Source organism: Mastomys coucha, unplaced genomic scaffold (genome assembly GCF_008632895.1).
Source record: "Mastomys coucha isolate ucsf_1 unplaced genomic scaffold, UCSF_Mcou_1 pScaffold7, whole genome shotgun sequence".
NCBI classification, from domain to species: domain Eukaryota; kingdom Metazoa; phylum Chordata; class Mammalia; order Rodentia; family Muridae; genus Mastomys; species Mastomys coucha.
This window is the reverse complement of record NW_022196913.1, coordinates 44,372,777-44,398,114: the sequence shown is the minus strand read 5'-3', so window position 1 is coordinate 44,398,114 and position 25,338 is coordinate 44,372,777. Positions and strand designations below refer to the sequence as shown.

General features: G+C 36.2%; 1 protein-coding gene across 1 annotated transcript in view; it reads left to right on the top strand.

The window, feature by feature from the left end:
• Ofcc1 (orofacial cleft 1 candidate 1) overlaps window positions 1-25,338 on the top strand; it is a 277,373-nt gene that overhangs the window by 210,273 nt on the left and 41,762 nt on the right. The window lies entirely within an intron of this gene.

Here is a 25,338-nt window from a genome sequence, read left to right as displayed (position 1 = left end):
CACACACACACACACACACACACACACACACACACACACACACACTGAGGAACAGGCTTCAATTGAGCCTTGAATAGGCAGAAGGAAGGAAATAAATTTCCCCCCTATAGTCTTTTGTTGTCTTTCTTAGTGAGTCCTTAGAATCTTTTTCTTCTGTAGGTTTTCCCTACAGGCATTAAATAAATGATTTTTAATCTTTATGGTAGCACTGGACATCTTCTACTGTGACTTCATCCCTTATCAGTGTCATCAGAGTTTGTTTACCTGTTTTTCTTGCTTGTTTTTCACTCTACACACTGCTTTGATAAATTTCTTTCAAAGTATTGTCCACCCTGTTAAAAGCTGTCACATATACATATGTGGCTACATCTCCCTTCTTTGTTCCAAAATATATAGACCAGTAACTTATTTTGATGTTTTCAGATAAATAGCCCAAAAATAAGGTATTGTGGTTCAACTCAAATAGATCCCAGACTTGTTTTTACTTAAAACCAGGTGCCCTACACCTGGTCAGGACACCAAAGGAATTATATTCCTGTGGTCTTTGGACATAGCATTTTCATCTATTCTAAAATGCAAAGGACCAGAATGCTGAGGGTTTTTTTTTTTTTTGTCCAATTCTGCCTTCATTTTGTTGACTTTTATTTGAGCAAATCCCATTGCACTTACTGAGATTTTCTTCTCTAATCTATTTTCCTTTACAACATGGATGCAGGCCCTTGATGCCCACTGAGACAGCTGCACGACCCGGAGAACAGCAATGTCTATTTGTAATTTCACCCTGCTGCTGCCCCATTTTCACACTATGGATTCCTTCTCTGCTCTGGTTATCACGATTTTTCTAACAAGTAAATGCAACCCTGCCTTTCTTCCTGTTCACTGTTTCTCCCTGACTTTCTGAGTCACATCTCCTGCATCTTGATCCCTCTCACCTCTATCCAATCAATGTGTATCTTTTAAACAAGGCAAATAATTCATAAAAGTATGAACAATTTTATTAACATATGTGTTAGAGGTCACATACACTCCCTTTTAAGGGAGAGTCATTAGCTTGTGTGCATGATATGATGAGTGCCACACTCCAAGTCTTAATCCAAGGGCCTTCTCTGTAGATTTAATCCAGACAGGACTGTTTTCTTTTGGTTTTGGCTTTTTGTCCTACCTGATAGTCCAGTGTTTCTAACATCTTGATAATGCTTATGGGTCCATCTTTCTTTGAAACTAAGCTCTCCTTGTAGATTTTGAGTGATCTCCTCATCTTTGTATCATTTGTATATTTTAATACCTACTTATTAAGTAAGTTTTAATACATTCATGAACTATTGGTATGTGGTAAAATACCATGACTGGATACATTTAATAGATTCATGAACTATTAGTATTGGGGTAAAATACCATGACCAAAGGCAACTCAAATGTTTATTTGGCTTATGATTCCAGAATTCTAAATGTCAATGATGGTAGGAGCAGTAATTTGAGAATCACATCTCAATCACACACAGAAAGTTGAGAGAAGTGGAAATGGGAATGACTGTGTCCCCTCAAAGTTCATGCCTAGTGACACATTTCATCTAGCAAGCCCCACTTTGTATAGGTTCCGTAACCACTCACAAACAGTGCCCCAACTTGGGACTAAGTGTTCAAATGCATGAGCTTATGGGGGCATTTTTCATTCAATTCACCATAGTTGAACATACTTATGTTACCCGTGGAATGGACATATATAGTGAACCTTATCCTGCTACCTACTTAACAGGTATTTAAATGTTAGCCTAGGAAACTGCAGGTTGTTTTCCTTCACTCAGGTGTATGTGTCTTTACTTCTGCTTTATAGTTAACCTAACGGGAGCTGACTTTTCTCAGGTCACTGTCCTTGTACTGAAACAAAATAGATTTAAGTCTACTGTGTATTCATCCTAGGTTCTCGGTGACTTACAAAACATGTGTAAAGGTCCAAATTGAAATTAATTATTTGAGTACTTCCTCTCTGTGATAATTTCACAGTGTCTAGGGTATCTATAAAGAGCATTTTATTTCATTATTAAGTTTCACAACATGGAAGTTTAGATACTTGGATGCTATCCAAAGTTGAGTACCAGCATGATCTGATATGAATAGCAGTAAGTTAAAGAAAAAAGAGACAGAGGAAAACATAATTATTGTGATAGTTATTGGCTCTGTTTAGCAAAGGGGTGATAAGACTGATACTTTAATGCTAGAAGGAATATAGATTAGACAATTATTAATGTTTATGCTGTCTCTTATAAAATTACTTAGCTGATACATGTTGAAGGAAAAGTAGAACTTGGGAGGAGACTTTAAACTTTGAGGGGCAGTAACTTTTTGCATTCACATTCAAATGGAGCAGAGAAAAACCAAGTAGATTAAATGTAATTAAAGGAAACAATTTAATCAAAATGATAGTAGAATAGGCTTTGATTTAGGTGTAGTATGGCCATATGTCTATATAAATATCTGTTATTCTATTTACAACACATATTGACTCAGTCTCCATCAGGGTAAGAAATATGAATATGCTTCACAAATACCTTGAAGTCCCACAGAATACCTGTTACTCTATATCGGGAGCATTATGTTTATTAAGAATACACAGATACTCTCAAGCGATGCCTCAGAGAATAAAGTCTCCTGTTCCTAAGGTTGAAAACCTAGGTTTGTTCCCTGGTACCCATGTTATAAAAGCAGAGAAACAACTCCCACAAGTTGTTCTCTGACATATGCATGCATGCTATGGAACACACATGTACATACATCCACACTTATCTATGTACACATATTCACATCCGTGAAAAAAATATGTATTTTTTTTAAGAAAGAAAGTTGGCCTGAACAGATGGATCAGTGGGTTGTAGTGTTCTTTCTGGGGATCCAAGTTTGATTCTTCACACTCACATCTGTTGGCTCAACCTTCTATAACTCTAGCTCTCGGAGGGATCTGACACTTCTGCTGCTGAAGTCACCTTCACTCATATTGCATAACATCACAGAGGCACACACACACACACACACACACACATAACTGAAAATAACAAAAAAAATACATGTTTAAACATTTTAAAATAAATGTATAGACTTAACTTTGACTTGTTTGTTAGGTTTCCTGAATGCTTGTGTTTTCACATGAGATCCTTCTTATGCTGCCTCATATTTGCTTGGTTAGTCTCTTTCAACAAGAAAGCAAGCCTGCTCTTTTGAACAATTGACGTGTCCATCTCAAGACACAATACCAATTTAACTGAGAACAATTATTTATAATCTAAAATACCAAATTAAGAATGGAAGATGGATTTTAATATAAAAATATTCCCAACATGTAAACTAGAATTCTTTTGACATTCATTCATTCATTCATTCACTCATTGTGTGCATACTTATCTGTACCACAGCTTGCATGTTTAGGTCAGGGTATATCTTACAAGAGTTGATTCTCTCAGTCTACCATGTACGCCCTGTTGGAATCAAATTCAGAGCTTCAGGCTTGGTGACAAGTGCCATGGATCCAGTTCACTATTGCCTAGAATTTTTGTACTCTCCTATTTGACCAAGGATTTTGTCATAATGCTATTAAGAATACAAGCCTCCTTTTTATGTACTAGAAAAAAAATTTCACCATAAATGGACACTTTATAATATGCTTAATTTCCTTTTATTAAATTGATAAGTGAAAAATCACGAAGCATGACACTATGATGTGAACTTAACATTGTTGAATTTTACAATTTTCCCATTTTCATTCATATAATTTTTCATCTGTGCAGTGACAGCCAAGAAGATAATTTCAATGTATTTTACTCATCTTTTTTTTATACAGAAAGGTCACTTTCAGTAGTCAGAAAAGACATCATTCTATTAAACTAATTTGCCTACATGCAAATTTTGTCATTTTTACCTCATTAACTATTTATCATGGAGTAAAAAGTATATATATTCATGAAGGGGCAGCTTGCAGCCTGATGGAGCTGGAACTAATATTTTGCAACTCTAATGACTTTTTTGCATCCTTAATTAGATAGCATAAGGTTGATATGATTAGGTCAGGATGTAGTGTTTTTCATTAAAATACATTTTAGAAGCTGTATTCATAATCTGCCCTTGCAATTAAATAATGAGCCTATGAATTTAATATTATCGACCCAATTATTATCCCATGCAAACGTATACCTTTAATAAATTTGTGCCGTAGGACCTTCATTAGCAGCAGAAAGAATGATATTTCTCAGTCTGTAGATTGAATAGCTATGGTTAAACTTATGTAATGATATTAAATGTATCAAGAAGAAAAACTCCAATACCTAGGCATATAATAGTAATGTGCCTTACTATTTGCTGAGGACTCATTTACATTGTAATTATTTTCTTAAAGAAACTACCACTTTAACATAGGCTACTGGAACTCATTAAAAAAAGAAGCAAAGTATTAGGTGGAAAGGAAGGTAAGAGACAGCTGTACATTATGGGACAATAATGTGCAAAATTTAGAGATCTCCTCAAGACCAATTCGAAAGCATACAATCTAAACGTCCATTTCTCAGTGTCTATATTAATCACATACAGCTACAGGTGATTCATGAAGGTGATTATTTTGGTTGTTGAATGTTAGTGTCATTGTTTGCAGATGACTATGTTTAAGTACAAAAGGTCTCCTAAGAAGGAATCTCAATTTCTGCTCAGATGAATGTATACAGGGAAACATGTATGTAGCAACAAACCCACTCACTCACTTGTTCTGTGCATCAGAGCAATAAAAACAATGGATTAAAAACTTCAGTTCATTATTTGAGAAAGTTACTAAGAAAGTTATGTACAAATAATATCTTAGTAAAAATGAAATAAGAAATCAACCACATGTTTGTTTAGTAATGTAGTGTAGAGAAAAGCCAATCAACAGTGTTTACAAATAAACTGTGCACACATGCAAGTAGGCTTAGGGCACTTGTACAGAGGCAGAGCTCCTCTCTAATTGGAATTTGAAGTCAAGATAAGCAGAATGCTTTGGTGTGCAATGCTTTGCTTACCAATGTTAAAGACAAGATGGCAGTCATGGTAGGGGACTTGCATATGAGTACCAGGAGTGGGGATGCTAAGGCTTTTCTGTATAAAAGAAGGGAACAAATAAAATGGTGGAATCATAACAGGAAGGCAAATTTGGACACTGGAAGTCTTTCTCTCTCTCTCAACTACGATGGATAGAAGAGCCTAAAATACCAGACTGAGAATGCAAAATTTCCTAATTGTGGCGTCTGTATTTTTCCCACAGACTGCACAAAGTCATTGAGTGTGTTAATGCAAAGACCTAACTCATGTATGTGGGCTCTGGACTATCTGTGAACTGACTTGTATAAATTGCTTAACTTAAGGATGTATTATTCTTACATCATTGAAATAAATTAATTTAATGTTGACCAACTCAGTTTGAGTTGTTTTACATGCCATTTTGAGTGACCCTTATGGAGACCTGAAGCATACAAGTGGATCTTTGAGAACTTCAGTAAGTTGACGGGGATTTGAAATGAATGAGAAGTAAAATGTCAAAAATGAAAGCAGGAAATTTGAGTCAGGGAGCTTATGGAAATGAAGATTGAATTCAAAAGAGTAGCTGGAAGAATAATGCCTACGAAATACAGAAGATTGACTTTATAATATAAATGGTTTATTGGAGTATATTCATTATGTGGAAGGATGGTTTCACAAAGACAGTTTGCACAAGTGTCCTACATACTTGGACCACATTCATCTCTGACACTTTTTTTTTCCTCCAACACTTGTAATTCAACATCAGACCCCAGGACAGGGTCACTTGTACTTTTATGTCCCATACATGTATAGGTGTATATCCTCTCTCTCTCTCTCTCTCTCTCTCTCTCTCTCTCTCTCTCTCTTTCTCTCTTCCTGACACACACACACAAACATACACACAAAATGAACACATAATTCTAGGATCTAAATAGGAAAATCATGCAATGTGTTGTCTTCATCTACTTTCCTGATGGTGGGCATCTAGTCTTATCCCATAACTTACCTATTGTCAGCAAACATATGCATACAAGTTTCTTCTATAGTACGATTTAGAATCCTGTGGGTATATATACAGGAGTGGTGTAGCAACCTCATATGTTAATTTCATATGATAGTTCCATTCGAATTTCTATAGTAACAACCCAGAATGACTAGAGAGAAGACTGGTAGTTATGAATACTTCCTGCTTTTCCAAAAGACTGAGTTCAGTTCTTATAACTCCCAAACAACTATCTGTAACTTCAGATTTAGGGACATGAAAGATTTCTTCTGAAATCTGAGAACATCTCCACTCATATGAGTCTAACTCCTCACTTCTAAACCCATAATTAAAAAATAAAAGTATATAGTAAAAATTAAAAAAAATAAATAACAAACAAATAAATAATAAAAAAGAGCCCTGACTCTTCCTGATTGATGCATAACTAAGTTGTTGGGTCCATACAAAGTGGGTTTCAGGAATCTACCTCTTTTAGAATTAAACATCATAAAGGTTGAGGTGGCCAAACAACACATGGATTGTTTAGAATTATTGATGTAAACCTAGACATTATAATGCCAGCCCTCTAATAGTAGTAATGGGATTCTTTTAGGATTTTCATATGAATATGTCTTTCAGTTTGTCAAAAGGCTGTTGATTCACCAGTCACTAGATTACCCTAATAGAGAACATGTTGTATTAAGCACAGCTTAAGAATATTCCCAAATGATTTCAGCCACAATCTTTCTGTGAAAGTTTAAGAAAAGATTTTGAGAAATTAAGTATACATTCTGAATCCTGTATATATTTTTAGTTATCCATTCTTTCCAATTTTATATCACTGTCATTGTGGCTATCAAATATTTTATGTGACTGTAGACTATGACTCAAATATAAAAATTTAAGTTTTTCTACAATAAGGGGGTTGGCAGTAACCAAACTAATTGGAAAATCTAAGTTTTAGCAACATTTTTGAAAGTACACAGGAGAATTGTTTTTAAAAAGATATGTGGCAACAGCAATTTCACTTGTATATTTTCAAAGTCATAGCAAAGAAACAGCAAAGGAGAATATCCTCTCTCGGTTGGGTGGTCTTGGATAATTGAAACACCTTTCTTTTTATCTCTAAAAGTCTAGGATGTTTGTTTATAAGCTAACCAATACATTGTTAAGCTTTTGAAAGGCTATTTAGCCATAGAGAGATTGATCTCTTCTATAAAATGGAAATGATAAATAACAACCAAAGAAAGGAAGAAGTAGAACTTTCTGAAGACACCTCAAATGTTTGGGTTTTAAAATCGACAAAGATCTATTGCATTCCGCTAAGTACTTTCTCCCTTAATTCTAAAATGATTTCTATTTGAAGTGAAGTCCAATCCATATGTTTTTGATTCATTAACACTTAGTTTGTTAGCATCCCTTTACTGGAGTCATGTATACCAGTCTTTTCATCTTTTTTTTATAAGCTTATGCTCCTCAGACACAGGAAATCAAGTTTTTCTAAGAGTAAACAAACTTGAACTCAGAGAGACATAGGGTTGTGAGGCCTCTGTGTATAGACAGCACCTATTAGCTTTGAACTACTTCTCTGATTCACTATGCAAATTTTTCCTTAGAGTGCCCTAGAATGAGATATATTGCTAATTAGCTGAGACATAAGATTCAGCTTATATTTTATTATTTACTGAATTTTTCTCCTACATTAATTCTTCACGATCAAACAGCCAACTACTAGCATATTAATGAACAAGTCATTAATAATGGTTATTTAATTGTCATCTCTTTATTTATTCTCATTAATAATACAGGACCTACTTATCTTTTAATAATTATGTAGTAGCAAATGAAATTTACTATAAAGCACCGAGATATATTCCTGTCTCTTATTTTCTTTGAGAGATAGTGTTCTTAAACAGGAAGGGTCCACACCACTTTTTCATGTCTTACTGACACCAGAGAAACACAGGCCCTTCACAGAGCTTGAAAGCATGTAGATTTTAGAGGTTGAAATGTAACTTTATCAATTTTTATCTCTCATATGACCTTAGTTCACATTAACTTATCTAATTCCCACAGTTAGGTACTCTGAGCAATTTTTTTAGCAGTGACAAAACTTGAATAAATCAGTACTGGAAAACATGATCAGAATATCTGTGCCTGCTAAGAGAAGTTGGTTTTTTGTCCCACTTTTTTTAAATTGATTTAAGTTTTATTGCATTATGATGAGAAAAAATACATGATTTCAATTTATCTGAATTTGTTAACATTTAAAAACATATTTTAAGTAAATAGAATTAAACCACATTCTTGTTTCCCTTTGGTACTCTAACTCCTCCCAGAGACCCCCTTCAATACCTATAATACATTTTTTGTCATATTCTTTAAAATTTATAAAATATTATAGCAATAAAAATGAGTATTATAAAGTTGTTTTATATAGAACAACAATCAGTTTAACAGTCTTATGTAGATGCTTGTCTACAGCAATACTGAAAATACATACATTTTTCTCAATATAAATTTTAAATAACTCCTAACATATTAACTGTATATTTTAAAATAATACATTACTACTAGTATTTTCTTAAATGAACATAAATAGATTAAGTCTTTTGCTTGCTTGTTTGTTTGTTTCATTTTATTTTTAGTAGAGCTTAAAATCTTGGCTCTTAGTATGGTACAAGCCCAAAATAAGAACAATTTTTAGACATTGGATTTCGTTGGAATAAGGCTGTACTTTAATGACCCTCACATAATCAAAGGATTTTACCTCCATCGTAGCTAAGCTGAGAGTTGATAGTTCTGCTGCTCCAAGGAATGAACTGTAGGCATAATTTTTGGATACAGACTTCCTGCTATAGTCAAAGCTATTTGCCTTGATTGAGTGACTTTATTCTCATCCCACAGATAACAGGTTACATTCATATAAGAAATGGTGTGTGTATTAAGATAATCTATCCATAAAGTCATTCACCAACTGTTTCAATGAACAATGGTTCTGCTTGGAGGGTGGCACAGACATTAGATGAGGATAAGAATCTAGTTCATTGGCTGTGATAATTGGGAAAAGCATTCATCTCAAAGAAAGAGTAACTTACAAAGTCCTCTTCTTCAAACTTAATACAATAGTTACAAATGTCAAGTAAAGCATTCAATCTCACTTTATTGTTCTCTTACAAGCCACCTCCCAATTTAATTGTCTACATTTCTTTTGACTGTATAAATGCTTTTGAAATATGTAAGCTGTTTTGAAAACCATAGTATAGTGTAAAAACATGAAATAAACAATACTACTAATAGAGAGACTGAGATAGGAGAAGCAAGATATCAAGACCATTATGTTGTACACAGCAAGACACTGTCACGTACAAACAAGCTGAAAGTTTATATGGATTGTGCAGTATTGGACCTATTTCTCCAATTACCAAATTAGAGAGATCATTGGATAACAGTCAACAAATTTCTAATTCCTCATATTTTTGGCTTTCAATCAATTAGGATATGTTGGTAATATTAATTTTCATATTAAGATATTAAGAAAAAGTAATTGTTACTTCCTGTCGTTTTTGTTGTAAGAGGTGGAGTTTGGTTTGTTTGGGTTTGTTGAAAGATTACTTTCTTGCTTCTTCTACTATACCCAGCAAAACTCTCAATTACCATAGATGGAGAAAACAAGATATTCCATGACAAAATGAAATTTACACAATATCTTTCCATAAATCCAGCCCTACAAAGGATAATAGATGGAAAACACCAACATAAGGAGCAAAGAGAAATTATTTTAACTGATGTTTTCTCTTTTAGTTAGGTCATGGGCCAAAGGAAAGTGAACAGTGCATCTCTATGACCACTGTGCAAGAACTATAGAAGCACTTTGTAGGTCATTTATATGTTGATTCATTTAATTATTAAAGCAAATATATGTATCTCACTTTACAGATAAAACTTACATTCGAGATAACCTGAGACCCACAGACATTAATGTTTTTCTTTTCAATTCTGCCTTCATTTATTCCCCCATGTGTTTATTGACCACTTTTTAATAAACTAAGCAATTTTGTGCTATATGAAGGCAAGTCAGACAAGACAACTTCATGTTCTAAGGGGGATATCAAGAAGACGATGAAGTCACAAGAGTCTGCTAGGAGCTTAGTAGTCTGTTGACAACATGAATAGAGACAATGTTATTTTCTTAAGGGGTCAATATAAGGTGATTAGGAACAATATTTAAGACCTAAGCAGTCTCAGGGAAAAAATGGTAGAAAAAGGAAAACATTTGAAGCAAAGAAATGAAATGCAGAATTTTTGAGAACAGAAAATATTTATAGTGGTTAAAACTTACCAGCTGTAGTCACTATAGGCCTAAGTCTGGATAGGGAGGTCAGAAATGCCTATGAGCAAAGTGTATGCCCCTAGCTGGACCATATGCCACAGTTATTGTTCTGTCATGGGGGGTCAGTACTATTGGTTACCCATGTGTTAGTATAATTTGATCTTTAGTCAACCTCAGTTCCATGGTTTAAGAGTCAAAACCAGGCCCTTGTCTACCATTCATATCCTAAATAACTCCCTTTGTGCCACCATTTCCCCATTCAATGACAAGATCTTGTAATTAACTGGAGAGATAAATGGCTTTGTCTTACTATACATTTTCTTGTAACTTTGCTTGTGAAATATTTAGTTTCTGTTTCATATTTTGGAAAGGCAAAGACAAGACTTCAGGCCATGCTATAATAACAATACTGGCATCTACCATTTTTCTGAAATAATTATAAAAATAATATTCTCAAAGGGTGACTTGTAGGAAGTGAATGAGCGAAGGAATGAATGATGCACCAGCATCTGACTCTAGAGTTACTAAATCAGTGAAGGAGAATCCAGATTTAACATAATTTTCTACAATATACAGAAACAAAATCCACTATGCGCATCCATCTTAGACCTTCAAAACAGTGTAACTGAGAAAAGTTGGGAGAATTCCGGCTCTCGCTGCTGCCTTTGCCATCACCACCAGGACACCTGTGCGCACAGGAGTTCTCAGGACCTGCCCACAGTTCCACAGGAATGCAGAGCTGACTTGACATACAGCCAAGGTTATTCACTCTCATTGCCTTGTAAGCATCTTATTTCCTGTGCCAATTCTCAAACAAGTTCCCAGTACAAGAGGTGAAACAGTACAAACATGTCCCATGACACACTGTAAAGTGAAGAGGGGACAGAGGAAGTAGTAAGATAACAATTGGAAATTAATCATTGAACCAAGAAAAAGGTGAAGATGAGAAAATTACTTGCATAGGCTAACATGAGTCATGAAGTATCCAATAATTAGTGCCAAACGTCAACAACGACCTTCTTTGCATTAACTGTTAGGTTGCATAATTACAACAATTCAGTGACCCAACAAAGAATTTTATGACATTGTAAATTCAATTTCTATGCTGATTTTACATTCAATCTGTAACATTTCTACATTATTTTCAAATTCCCCAATGCATCATTTTTAGAACATAGTACTACAGCATAAAAGATCACAATTTATCAGTATCGTTAATTGTTAGGTTCACAAGTGTTTTGTTAATGTTACTGTTAAGGGATTTTAATACCTAAATTTGTTCAGTAGGTAAGTTAGTAGAGAGGTAAAAAATTCAGGTTGACCACTGAATTCTTCTTTTTTTTTTTTTTTTTTTTTTTTGATTTTCGAGACAGGGTTTCTCTGTGTAGCCTTGGCTATCCTGGAGCTTACTCTGTAGACCAGGCTGGCTTTGAACTCAAAGATCTGCCTGTCTCTGCCTCCCGAGCACTGGGATTAAAGGCGTGCGCCACCACCCGGCAACCTCCAAATTCTTTATTGTGGCCTCCAAGCTTGAAGATAGTGAAATAGTGTCACAGAGTTTTGGAAAAAAATAAAAAGTAACTCCAGACTCTGCCCAATAACTACATGCCAAAAGGTTTAAAAATGGAGGAAGGCTACTATTCCAAATGATTATTTACTGACAAAAGAAATTTAAGTTTTAAATATGGAACCCCTTCAGTGAAGGCAAAAATTAAAAATTCAGAGTGGTTAGCCACTAAGTTGTCAATGAGACTTATAAAAACCACCTACAAATGCTTTGAAATTTTTCAGTTTTTAAAACTGGCTTTTACAGGAGAGGAAACATGCTGTAACACTTGTGGTTTACCAATAATAAACTCATTCTTATGAATTCAAGAGTAAATACTAACTGGGAAGTGGGGGTTGGGAATAATTGAGATAAATAAAATCAACCCTCCCATCTTGAGTATTTATCCTCTGTCTAATAGAACGTAAGGCAGTAGATCTTTGGAAATAGTTTTAGAATTATTATTTTAAGAATGATCTTATTTCTTAATCCAGTAATTTCACTTCAATGATTCTCCCCAAGGAAAAATATAGAGATGCAAATAAGCCTTGAACAATCAAAAGGATGAGGTATATATTTTGTCTTATTACAGAATCATCAATAAGTTTGTTGTGTGGGCATATCTTCATCTGATATCCTTCCATGTTATCTTCATCTGCTTTTCTAAAATTGCCATCTTTTATGATAATCTTGTTGTTTTTATAATTTGTGGAAAAAAGACCTCTGAAATCAGTTTTTGAAAGGAAGAAATCTCATGCAGGACATGGGATCCTCCATGGCTGCTCTCACATTCTATTCTGGAGCATGAACTTAGGAGAAGAAAATGAGCCAGACACAACTAGCTCTTCAATATGCCATTCTTGCAAGTAGGTATTAGAGCCATGAGAATCTACTACAGACTGGCTTGCCATCTATCTTCAGCAGGGATGGCAGAAAAAGCACACAAGGATCCTGTGTTGTAAGAATGGTTGGCCAACATGTTTGTAGCTGGTCTTATCCATGCTGATGGTTATCATATGAGGTTTGATGACACACAAGTCTTGCTTAAGTTGGTAATAGAACCCAGTCAGACTGTATCAGGGTGAGATGTACTTGGTTGTTTTCTCTCTTTGCCCTTGTTTTTTTTTTTCTTCCTGTTGTCCCCTGTCAATGCAGCTTGGTTCCCATTGTCCACTGCAATAGCACCAGTTGTGGTTCATGCCACAATTAGGTCCTGAAGCGTAGCTAAGCTGTTGTGATTGTCCCTGCTGGACACTTGGCAGCACAATCACCATGCTGGGCTCCTAGGGACAAATAACTCCATCTCTACTTCCAGCCTGCCTGCTAATCCCTTGGACCATTCTCAGGCAAACTGTTGCAGAAGCTTTAACTTTCACACTATGGCCTTTCACACTAGGTCACACCCATGACTCACTTGTCATGGGTTTAAATACCCACTCATGGTTGATTTTCTTGGTATGAAAAAATATGTTTTATGAGTGCTATAGGCACATGCTTCATGATTTATAAAATATATCCTCATTTATCAAAAAGAATGAACTTCCCATATTTGGTTTTATTCTTTCCCCTGATAGTTCTTTCTCCAATCTTTTCTAATTGTCTCATTGACACACAAAATTTAAAAACTATGAGTTACAATTTTATTATTTGTCATTGTGATAAAAGAAGTCATGCGTGTAAGTTATTGTTGTTCAACAGAAAATAGCAGCATTCTAAACTTTTAAACATCTTTAATATTTGTATGATGATTTTAGGTATTGCCAAACCCAACATATAATTTAAGAAAATTTAAGCACCAGTAATTGAGTAATGTTGATCTAGTTGTAGATTTCAAATTGTGCACAGTGTTACACAGGAAAAAAAAATTAATCAAGAATGGAGGTGGTATGGCTGGAGAAAGGATAGCTCAGTGGGTCAAGTGCTTGCCACACAAACATGAGTCCCTGAAGTCCCTGGTACCCACATAGTAACTGCACAAGGCCAACAACTGTAAGGCTGGTGCTGGGAAGGGGTAGGGCATGGGCATCCCATGAGCTCGTTGGTCAGCTTAGCTACTTGGTGAGCTTTGGGTTTAGAGAGAGACCCTTTCTAGGATCTAGAGTGATGGCTCAACAGTTAAGAGCATATCCTTTTCCAGAAGACCCAAATTTAGCTCCCAGCACCTAGATTGGTGGGATCTGATACCCTCCTCTGGTCACCTGGACTCATGTATCCTATGTACACATAGACACATAAATAATAATAAAATAAATATTTAGAATAGGGAAACTCTTTTGAACAAGTAAGAAACAAGTAAAATAGAGAAGTGTCTGAGGAAGACACTAGTGTTTGACCTTGAGCCAACATTTGTATACATTGCCCCAACCTCCCCAAAATAACAAGAATGGAGGAGCTGATGTCTACCATAAATATTTTGAGTTTGAATTGTAATATTTTAACATCATATATTGCCAAAAGAAATAAGTTTTAAATTAAAATTTCTGGTTACTATAGGACAAATCAAGAGCCCATGAGTTATAATATCTGTTATAATATTTATATTTTATTTCTTAACCTCCACCATATGCCTGGCTGTTTCAAGAACAAGCTACACAGCTCTTAAAACAGCAATTCCTTAGATTATAGATAAAAAGCTCATAACCAGATCCTCAAATGACAAACATTAAGTAATAAATGTTATTTTAATTTTTAAAATATATATTTATTCTTTAAAATGCATAAAATAAACTTTAATAGTTTTATCAAGATATAATATTTCTGCTACAAACCTACTTAAATCACCCAGTTCAAGGATTTTTTTTTATCATGTTTACAGAGTTCAGCAAGCATCACCATAATCTCATTTTAGGAAATTTTCATCACCCCAAGTATTATAAAGAAATAGAAACTTTTATAGAAAGTCATAGAACATGAGCTTGCTGAGAAAGCATTTTTTAAATCCAGTTTAAGAATCAATGTTTCAGTCATTACAGGGGCTCAGAACAGACCTGGCTACATTTTAAAGAATTTAGCAAAGTAAACCACTTCTCAGTATCCAAAGATAGTGCCAATCCATACCCTCTCTCTGTCCACCATAGCGTTATCTACCTCCCTGTACCTAAGAACTAATTTACTGCAATGTATACTTTATTATACTATCCTATCAGGATATATTGTGAACTGCAAGACAGCAGCTTCCCTTTTCATAAATTTTGTCTTTCTGAGTCATTGTTTTTCCTTTCATAGATTCAGATTCCTAGAAAATAATAGAAACTTTAATTTTTACTTACAATAACAACATATTGTAGTAGTATTTGGGGGGCATATTGTAGTATCATTGTCATTCTGGTAGGAAGACGCTATTTTCTTCAACATTTCCACAGATCAACTGTTCCTCCTGAGTTTACACACTCCTGAAGGAGCAGTACACTTTAACTAAACTCTCACATAGTTCATCACAGCCTAACTGTCACAAAATTAGCCATGCGTGATTGCCCACCATATTATTTACAACCATGCTCAGCACATGCTGCACTTGTGTTTCCTGTCCTTCACAGCACCACAATGATGAGTTCATCAGGTGTACTGCTAGTTGGTGGACTGAACTCATATCCAATGTCATGTTTAGTTGGTAGGTTGAATCCACGGAAAAGACAATCACCTACTCTTGGAGTAAAGAGTCTTAGAGGAATAGTCCAATTACTGTATTGTGACTTCATCTCTGTATCTTTTTATTCTTTTCTTTTTTTTTTCTTTGAGACAGAGTTTCTCTATGTATCCCTGGCACTCCTGGAACTTGCTCTGTAGAACAGACTGGCCTCTAACCTGGATCCACCTGCCTCTGCCTCCCAAGAGCTGAGATTAAAGTCATGTGTCTCCAGATCTAGTTGAATCTATAGCTTTATAAAGTCAACCTGGTGATTTATATAGTGCTAATAATTCACACCCTCTTTATAACCTGCCTCTCTGTCCTCATATCTCCTTCTTTCTTTCCTATTTGCCTTCCTTTCTTCACTCTAAGGAACTCTTGCTTACTGCTGGAGAGAAATCAAACATATAATTCATAGTTCTTCTGTCCCAGGAGTTTATAAGCTACTCCACTGATGATACTAGTCAAGTCTACTCATGCTTTGAAATGATTGTCTCTTACCAGTATTTCTCATTCTCAGCTTCCAGAATAATTACTACTACTGAATTTTTTAACTTTTATTTGTATTATTTATTTATTATGTGTGTGTGCATACACATGAATATGTGCACATTTATGCATACAATTGTTTATATGTAGAGGTTCATATGCATGTGTTGGTTCCTATTTTTTCTTTTTCTCGAGACAGGGTTTCTCTGTGTAGCCTTGGCTGTCCTGGAACTCACTCTGTAGACCAGGCTGACCTTGAACTCAGAAATCTGCCTGTCTCGGCCTCTCAAGTGATGGGATTAAAGGCATGTGGCACCACTGCCCAGCTGATGGTTCTTTTTTAATGCATATAGGTCACAGATCTTGAATTATGGTCTCCTCAGACTTGCTGGCAAACACTGAGATATCCTTTCTGTCCCTACTACTATATTTTTGAGTGAAATATACTAAATTTAGTAGCATGGTGATGAGAGTTAAGTAACTGATTTGAAGCACTTTTTGAGAACTAACTGTTCTAGCTGAACATGATGGGCTACACCTGTAATTCCAGCAGATTAATGAGTTTAAGGCAAACTTTGATTTCGTTGAATTTCAGGCCAGCCTATGCTACTTGGATCTTACATCAAAAACAACAGAAGATTGTGAATTTTAATATCTAGATTGAGCAAGCCTTGATATTTCAGAAAGTGCACTGCAATGGTGGTATACTTGTCTAACTTTGTCTCATCTCAGACTGATTCACTAATTACTTTTTGGCTCAGCTGACTGCAGACAAGCTTGTTTTTGTTCATAGACACATCAAAGGAGGTATAAATACTATTTCCGTGGGATTACTTTTGCTGTGATGAAACATGACCAGAAGCATCTTGGGGAGGAAAAAGTTTATTTGGCTTATACTTCCACATGACTGTTCGACCTGTGAAGGAAGCTGGGGCAGGAACTCAAGCAGGGTGGGATCCTGTAGGCAGGAGCTGATGCAGAAGCCATGGTGCTGCTTCCTAGCTTGATCTCCATGGCTTGCTCAGCCTGCTTTCTTATAGAACCCAAGACAATCAATCCAGAGGTGGTGCCACTTACAATGAACTAGGCCCTTCCAAATCAGACACCAGTTAAGAAAATTCTCTACTGTCTTGAATCCAATCCTATGCCAATGTTTCTTTTCAACTGAGGTTCCCTCCTCTCAGATGACTACAGTGCGTGTCAAGTTGAAGTAAAACTAGCCAGCACAAATATGTTTCAGATGTTAAAAATATGCATATGGTATACATACATACATGAGGCAAATAATCATTACACAAAAATAAAATTGCAAGAAAAGCTCAAAATTTCTTTATGTAATTCTGCTGTTTCTGATAGAAGATGTTCCCTCTCTAAGTGAATGTCTATTGCTTCTCAATAGATTATGACATTTGAAAAGTTGTGCGGTAGTGGGCTATCACCTTTACATATGTAGAGTTCTGGTGTAGAATCAGCTTGTGAGTGGCAGTCGTCTATCTGCACCGAGGTGAGACCACAGAAGATGTGAGTGCTGGAGATGATGGCAGTGAATATTCTCTGTGGGAGAAGTCCTTACTCTGCCTCTATTTTTAGCTTAAGCTTCCATTATCTGATGCCTTTCATAGACTATGGAAGCCTAGCCAATTTGTACATTTACACATAAAACAATGACATGCTTAGCAGTATGTGTCATCAGTGTCACACAGTGGTGTCTCCAACACATTGTCACATTGTACTGTTTTGTTTTGTGCCCTCAACACCCTCTTACTTAAACCTTATGGTAAGGGGCCAGGCATTTCACAACTAGAAAACAGTCTTTGGAAAGCTATTCACCCTTCTGTATAAATGTCTCAACTCTTGGACAGTTTCATTCCGGACTACCATATATATCATAACACCTAAGAAAGAAGTGAAGATCTAAATTACACATTCACATCGAGTCGGACAGCTTACAGCAGAAACGGCAGAATAGAATTTTTAATGAGCTTGTCTTGTATGTGTATGCATATTTGACTCATGTCTGTATGTGTACCATATGCTTGCACCACTTGCAGTGTGAGCCCTCTTCAAGAATCCCCATCTCCAGACACCTGTAATAAACACAGTATAGAAAAATAAATGCCTGCAGAATTAAAACAAGTACTTTAGCCCACTTCCGCCAGCATAGCATGTGGGGTCACTACAGAATTCCCTCCTGTACATATTAAAAAGCTGGAGTTGCTACTGCTGTAGCTGCCTGGCGCCCCACATGACAGGAAGATCAGTGCATTTGCAGATACCACAGGTGGGGTGCAGGGCAAGGGATCCTCAAATTCCAGCAGATGTCTACTCTGAGTGGTTTGAGTTTTTCTCAGCGTATTCTTTTCTTCTTCTTTGTCCTCATCCTTCTCCATCTCTCTCCCTGTGTATTGTGTTTCTTTGAGGCAGGGTATAACTATGGAGCCCATATTAACCTCACACTTGTAATCCTTTCTCAGCATCCAAAATGCTGGGATTATAGACCTGTATTGCATCTAGTTTTCTCAATTTATCTGCTGTCTCACACTCTTTTTCTTTCCATGTTATGTAACTATATAATGGAAATGCATATGTATCTATACCAGGAGTGACAAGGGATAGAGACTGGGAATGGGTATTAGTTCTGCTTTATCCATTCTTTTCTCCCCCATTTTCTTGGCTCCATTTGGTATAAATCACTGCATAAACTCTAGGTTTGAAGACCTGAGAGCTTAATATGCTGTTAGTAAGCACAGGTATATAGTCTTGTTATTTTCATTACAGCTTTGTAAGTAGCAATGCTGGAAGCCACGCATGGGTTAAGCAAAAGAGCACAGAAGGTCCCACTTGTGTTTCTGTTTGACGTTGAAAAGCACTTATGGTTTTTGTAAGGAAAGCAGTCAGGTTAACTATGTCTATCCACTTTCCAGATGGAGCCATAGTTTATGGTGGGGCTGCTGGACACATATTTCAGGGCCCATGTTTTCTGAGTCCTAAGCAATGGGCTAGGACTCTGTCACTGTCTGTCACATAGAATGACCCCCTTGAAGGAGAAAGCACAAGACCAGTTTTCAATTATGGTCTTGTTTTGCTTTTAACCTCAACAATTAGATGCCTTGTTTATTAGCCTCAGTAAATCGTTGGTGTGCTTTCCATTAATAAATGGCATTGCTCTCTGGAATAAATAATAAAATAACTTGACTTTAGACTGATGTTACTGGCCATTCCATCTTCTCTTCTGTTTCTTCTGTTCTACTTCAGATAAAACCTAGCCACAATCATATGGGTATCTTCCTTGGTCCATAGGATGCAGATAGTTGTATGAATATTACAGAGAACTTATTTTTTTTTCTTATTAGATATTTTCTTTATTTACATGTAAATTTCTCCATTCTTAGTTTCCCCTCCAAAAAACACAGAAACAAACAAAAACAACAAAAACAAACCCCTGTTGCCTCCCCCCTCCCCATGCCTGCCACCCCACCCTCTCCCACTTATTGGCCCTGGCATTCCCCTACACTGGGGCACAGAACTTTCACAGGACCGAGCTCTTCTCCTCCTATTGATGATCAAATTGCAATCTTCTACTATACACATGCTGCCAGAACAATCAGTCCTTGGTTGGTGGTTGAGACCCTGGGAGCTCTGAGGATACTAGTTAGTTCATAGTTGTTCATCCTAAGGGGCTGCTAAACCCTCAGCTCCATTGGTCCTTTCTCTAACTCCTTCACTGGGGACCCTGTACTCAGATCAATAGATGTCTGTGAGCCTCTACATCTGTATTAGTCAGGTACTGTCAGAGCCTCTCAGGAGATAGCTATATTTAGGCTGGCTTGCCTTTCCTGCAGTCTTTGCTCCATAGTTAATCTCTGCAACTCCTTCCGTGGGTATTTGGTTCTCCCTTTTAAGAAGGAATGCACTGTCCACCATTTGGTCTTCCTTCTTCTTGAGTTCCTTGTGGATTGTGGGTTGTTCTTCCTGTATTCCAAACTTCTGTGCTAATAACCACTTATCAGAGAGTGCATACCGTGTTTGTTCTTTTGTGATTGGGTTACCTCACTCAGGATATTATCCAGATCTATCCATTTCCCTAAGAATTTCATAAATTTATTGTTTTTAATAGCTGAGTAGTATTCCATTGTGTAGATGTACCACAATTTCTGTATCCACTCCTCTGTTGAGGGGTATCTGGGTTGTTTTCAGGTTCTGGCTATTATAAATAAGGTTGCTATGAACATGGTGGAGCATGTGTCCTTATTAAATGTTGCAGTATCTTTTGGGTATATGCCCAGGAGTGGTATAGCTGGGTCCTCTGGTAGTACAGTGAACTTCTTAAGACACACATATGACTGAGTAAATCATTTAGTTCTACAAACTGCAGTGTTTAGCCTTGGAAGACTTTCAGAGTGTCCTTTTTAAAAAGAATAGCTTCTCTAGCTAAACTTCCAAAGAGCTTTTCTAGAGCTGGATGTAATTAGCAACATGAGTTTTGTTTTTCCTCCTTTGACTACTTGTAAATAATTCAATAAAGCCATTGCACATCCATGATTTCAATGAATCACCCCTGTGTTATGATAAAGACTTCATTGTCCTATTTAATAGTTAAAGGGTCCTAGAAGAGGCACTAAGATAGTACAAGGGTGCTAGGGGACCCAGCACAGGCAAAACGTAGTTCTCCTAAATTCTACATTAATCTTCCATCTCTTGGGTTATTTTCTCATAACTATTTGAATTGATTAATGACACAAAGTGTTCTGGTTAGTACATCTAACTGTGTAACTACAAGATCACAGAAGAATTGAAGACAAGATGCAATAAAATTTGCATCTGATAGGATGAACTAAAGAATCTATTAAGTTTCCTAAAGAAAGAAAGTTTTACTTTTTTAAATCAAGGTTACGAGGATGATGAGATGGCTCAGTGGGTAAAGACTCCTACATCCTTGCACCAAAGCCTGATGGTCTAACTTCAGTCCCCAGGACCTACATGGTAGAAGGAAAGAACCTTCTTTCACAAGTTGTCTTTTGTGTACACACACATATACACTAATAGCTAAATAAATATAATTTAGAAATCTAGGTTATAATCTACCTTCTAAAAATGTTAAAATGTGTGTGTGTGTACATGAGAGAGAGAAAGAGAGAGAGAGATCTCATTATGTCATAATCCCTTTGACAAGACAAGTCACACACTTTGCAAAGACTGTGCAGTCCTATCAGAAGAGACAAATGTAAACATAAACCAGGAAATAACCCGAGATAACTGTTTCTGTGACACCATGCTCTGCAGGATTTGCATATTTAGGAGTTCATAGGAAAGAAATTTGAAAGCACACAAAACTCGAGTAAGATTTGAAATTTGAAATGGTCATCTCCTGATACAGAAGGACTGAACTGACCTGCGACCTGTGAGGAGCACTCTATGACACCTTCTCTTTTCAGGCCTTTCTCACAAAACAAAAGCTGCTACTGCTGACTTAAACACACCTCCATTCCATGTTCAAATGGGCATTCTTAGAGCTATAGAGAATGATCTTGGTCCTTGGAAATTTTAACAGAGCTCATGTAGGCCTGAACTCACAAAAGAATTTGTTAGATATTTAGAACTAGGAAACAGTGAAAACATAAAGACTTTCGAGCTCACAAAGATGTTTATGGTCCCACCATGGCTAATTGACTCAGTTGCAAATCCCTACCCTGTTAAACAGCACTTTGTAGACATGGCTGCCACACCTCCTCTTCTCAGAACCCGTATAAATTTTTAGGGACTTCCTACTTCCTTGCTTTTTAACTCCCAGTTTGCTTCTAAGCAAAGGAAACTCTTTACAACCCATGGGATTGGAAATGATCTCCTAGGGTATTTGATGGTGGCAAATGAGGATCTTTATGGAGTTCATTTTCTGGTCTGAGAGACACATTTTCCCCCAGGTGGTTCACAAAACTATGGCAACTGATGGGATGCATAATCTGACTTCAAGAGGGCATAGGGGGTCTTTTCTTTATGAAAGCATAATTATCCCATAACGTTAGGAGCAGGACAGCATAAGCAAATCTGATATCTGCACCTTAACATTACACATTTGACATCCTGGGAAACTGAAACAGAGTCAAGTTAGCATAGTTTTAGATCCTAGTACAGAAATAATTTGGCAAACATAAAAGTATTTAATGAGTCCCAAGATGCTGAAATATTTGATATCTTAGTATGTATGACATCTTGAGCCTGTTAGACATTCTAAAATTCAATGGAATTTTGCAAAGGAAAAAGAACATGCATGTCTACCTTTAATCACCAAACTTTTTAACTTGAAGGATATGAAGAGAAGAGAGAAGAGGGTGGGAAGGCTTCGGCTCAAGTCAACCCCCATCCCAAGAGTTCTCATGCTGCTTACAACTTCAATAAACTTGCTTCTGTAAAAGAATTTCTTCTGCAGGCAGCAAATAAAGTTTTATTTTTCCCTAACATAAAATGGATGCCAGACAGACCACCAGCCTAAAGTTATAAACTCCTCTTCCAAACCAAGAACCTCGGGGTTTATTTGATGTTACAGGTCAGAATATTTAAAAAAGTCCCATGTGGAAATAAGATTATAAGGGCATCAACTTGTATTTATGAACATAATCACAGAAAGGGAAGTCCATGACCTCTCACTCTTTGGATTTACATTTTAGAAAGCTCTAAAGACATAAACTAGCATTTGTAAAGAAACCAATGACAGTGTAGGAATTTTAACGAAACTCCTCAAAAGAACCAATCATTAGCTTGCCTTGAAATACAAGCAAGGATTTGGAAAAAGAAATACAAAGTATCATGGAACAGAATTCACATCAATTCCCTTTCTGCCTCTGTGGCTAAATTACTTGCTACTAACAATTTAAATGGGGAAAAATATAGTTCACTTTACAGCTTCAGGAGGTTAAGTTCATCAGAGTTGAGAAGCATTGTGGAACTAGTCCATTCATGTGATGGTGGGCCAAGAAGCATTGATAATAACAGTGCACAGCCTGAGTAATACATGCCCCACGATCCATCCCTAGTAATTTGTTCCTTTTCTTTTTAAAGTGTTATATATTTAATATATCAGATTAAATATTAATATACACATTAAATATAAACATGTATTTATATTAGATATTGTATATCTAATATATTGAGTATACATATTAGATATAATATATAATATACATTTTATATTTATATAATATAATATAATTATATATTAATATATATTAAATATAAATATGTATATTTATTAGATATTTTCTTTATTTATATGTCATATGCTATCTCCTTTCCAAGTTTCCCCTCCAAAAATAAAATAAAATAAAATAAAATAAAAAAACAAAAACAAAAAACCCCTATTCCCTCCCCAGCCCCCCTGCTCACCACCCTACCCTCTTCTACTTCCTGGCCCTGTCATTCCACAACACTGGGGCATAGAACCTTCACAGGACCATGGGCCTCTCCTCCCATTGATGGCTGACTTGGCCATTCTCTGCTACATATGCAGCTGGAGCCATGAGTCCCACCATGTGTACTCTTTGGTTGGTGGTTTAGTCCTTGGGAACTCTGAGGGTACTAGTTAGTTCATATTGTTGTTCAACCTAAAGAGCTGCAAACCCTTCAGCTCCTTGGGTCCTTTCTCTAGCTCCTTCATTGGGGACCCTGTGCTCAGTCCAATGGATGGCTGCGAGTCTTTACTTCTGTATTTTTAGGGCACTATCAGAGCCTCTCAGGAGACAGCTATATCAGGCTCCTGTCAGTTAGTACTTGCCAGCATCCACAATAGTGTCTGGATTTGGTGACTGAATATGGGAAGGATTCCCAGGTGGAACAGTCTCTGGATTGTCCTTCCTTCAGTCTCTGCTCCATAGTTTGTCTCTGAAAACTGTGCATGTCATGCAATACCTTCCATGAGTATTTTGTTCCCCCTGTTAAGAAGGAATGAAGTATCTACACTTTGGCCTTCCTTCTTCTTGAGTTTCTTGTAGTTTGTAATGATTGGAATGTACTTTGTGTATTCCAATCTTCTGGGTTAATATCTACTTATCAGAGAAGGCATACTATGTGTGTTCTTTTGTGATTGGGTTACCTCACTCAGGATGATATTCTCCAGATCCATCCATTTTCCTAAGAATTTCATAAGTTCATTGTTTTTAATAGCTGAGTACTACTCCATTATGTAGATGTACCACATTTTCTGTTTTCATTCCTCTGTTGAGGGACATCTGGGTTGTTTCCAGTTTCTAGCTATTATAAATAAGGCTGCTATGAACATAGTGGAGCATGTGTCCTTATTACATGTTGGAGCATCTTCTGGGTATATGCCCAGGAGTGGTATAGCTGGGTCCTCAGGTAGTACTATGTCCAATTTTCTTTCAGTCACATCCATCCTCCCAACCTTATTGTAACATCCCTAAAGAGTGGCACTTTTTATGGGTATAGTATTTAAAGCTTGAGCACCTATCCTATTTTTAATCTACAATTTTTTAAAAAATCTAATATATACTGTAGATAATTTGGGAGAAAAAAGACTTCAACCTGTTCATAATCAGTGGGTATTTGCTGGATTCCTTTTAGGTTTTCAGAAAACAGTATTATTACCAGCTAAACAGGTGTTTATTTTTATGTCATGCCACACTGGTCGACCTTATGTGGATTTATTTCTCTGTAACTATGTGAATTCAGGACCATTGCAAATAAGTATTTTAAGGCACACAACAGTTTGAAAATTTGCTTAAGATGACAGTGTGTAAGAATGGAGTTGGAAATGAATTCAGGATATAGGAAACCAGGAATATACTTATATTAAGTTTTGTGTCTTGGATTTATTCTACAACCCATATGGTTAGCCCCTGGATATCTAAACAGGAAAATAAAAATAGATATGTGAATCTCTACATTGTTAGAGCTAACATCTACAAAGAATTGAAGTATTTGTTACCTTGGCCATGGTCAAATAATTCATATAATGTGATCTTATTCATCAATAAAAGAAATAAATTATGATATGAAATAGAAGACAGAATAACCTCAAAGATCTGCTAAGTGAAATAAGTCAAATGTGCTATATCACCAGGACAAAATGAATTCTGAGAGGACCTTTCAGATTATATGTCCTAATGTGCACAGCCCAGCTCATCTCTCTATCCTTGTGTTTGGAAGAGTGTGATGAGTACTGACGGCGATCACTCCTATCATTAGGTTAGACTGCATGAAAAGAGTAAGACAATTCCATAGATGTAATTATGTTAGTGAGTAGGTTAGGGCTAATATCCAATGTCTACAAAGAACTCAAGAAGTTAGACACCAGAGAACCAAATAACCCTATT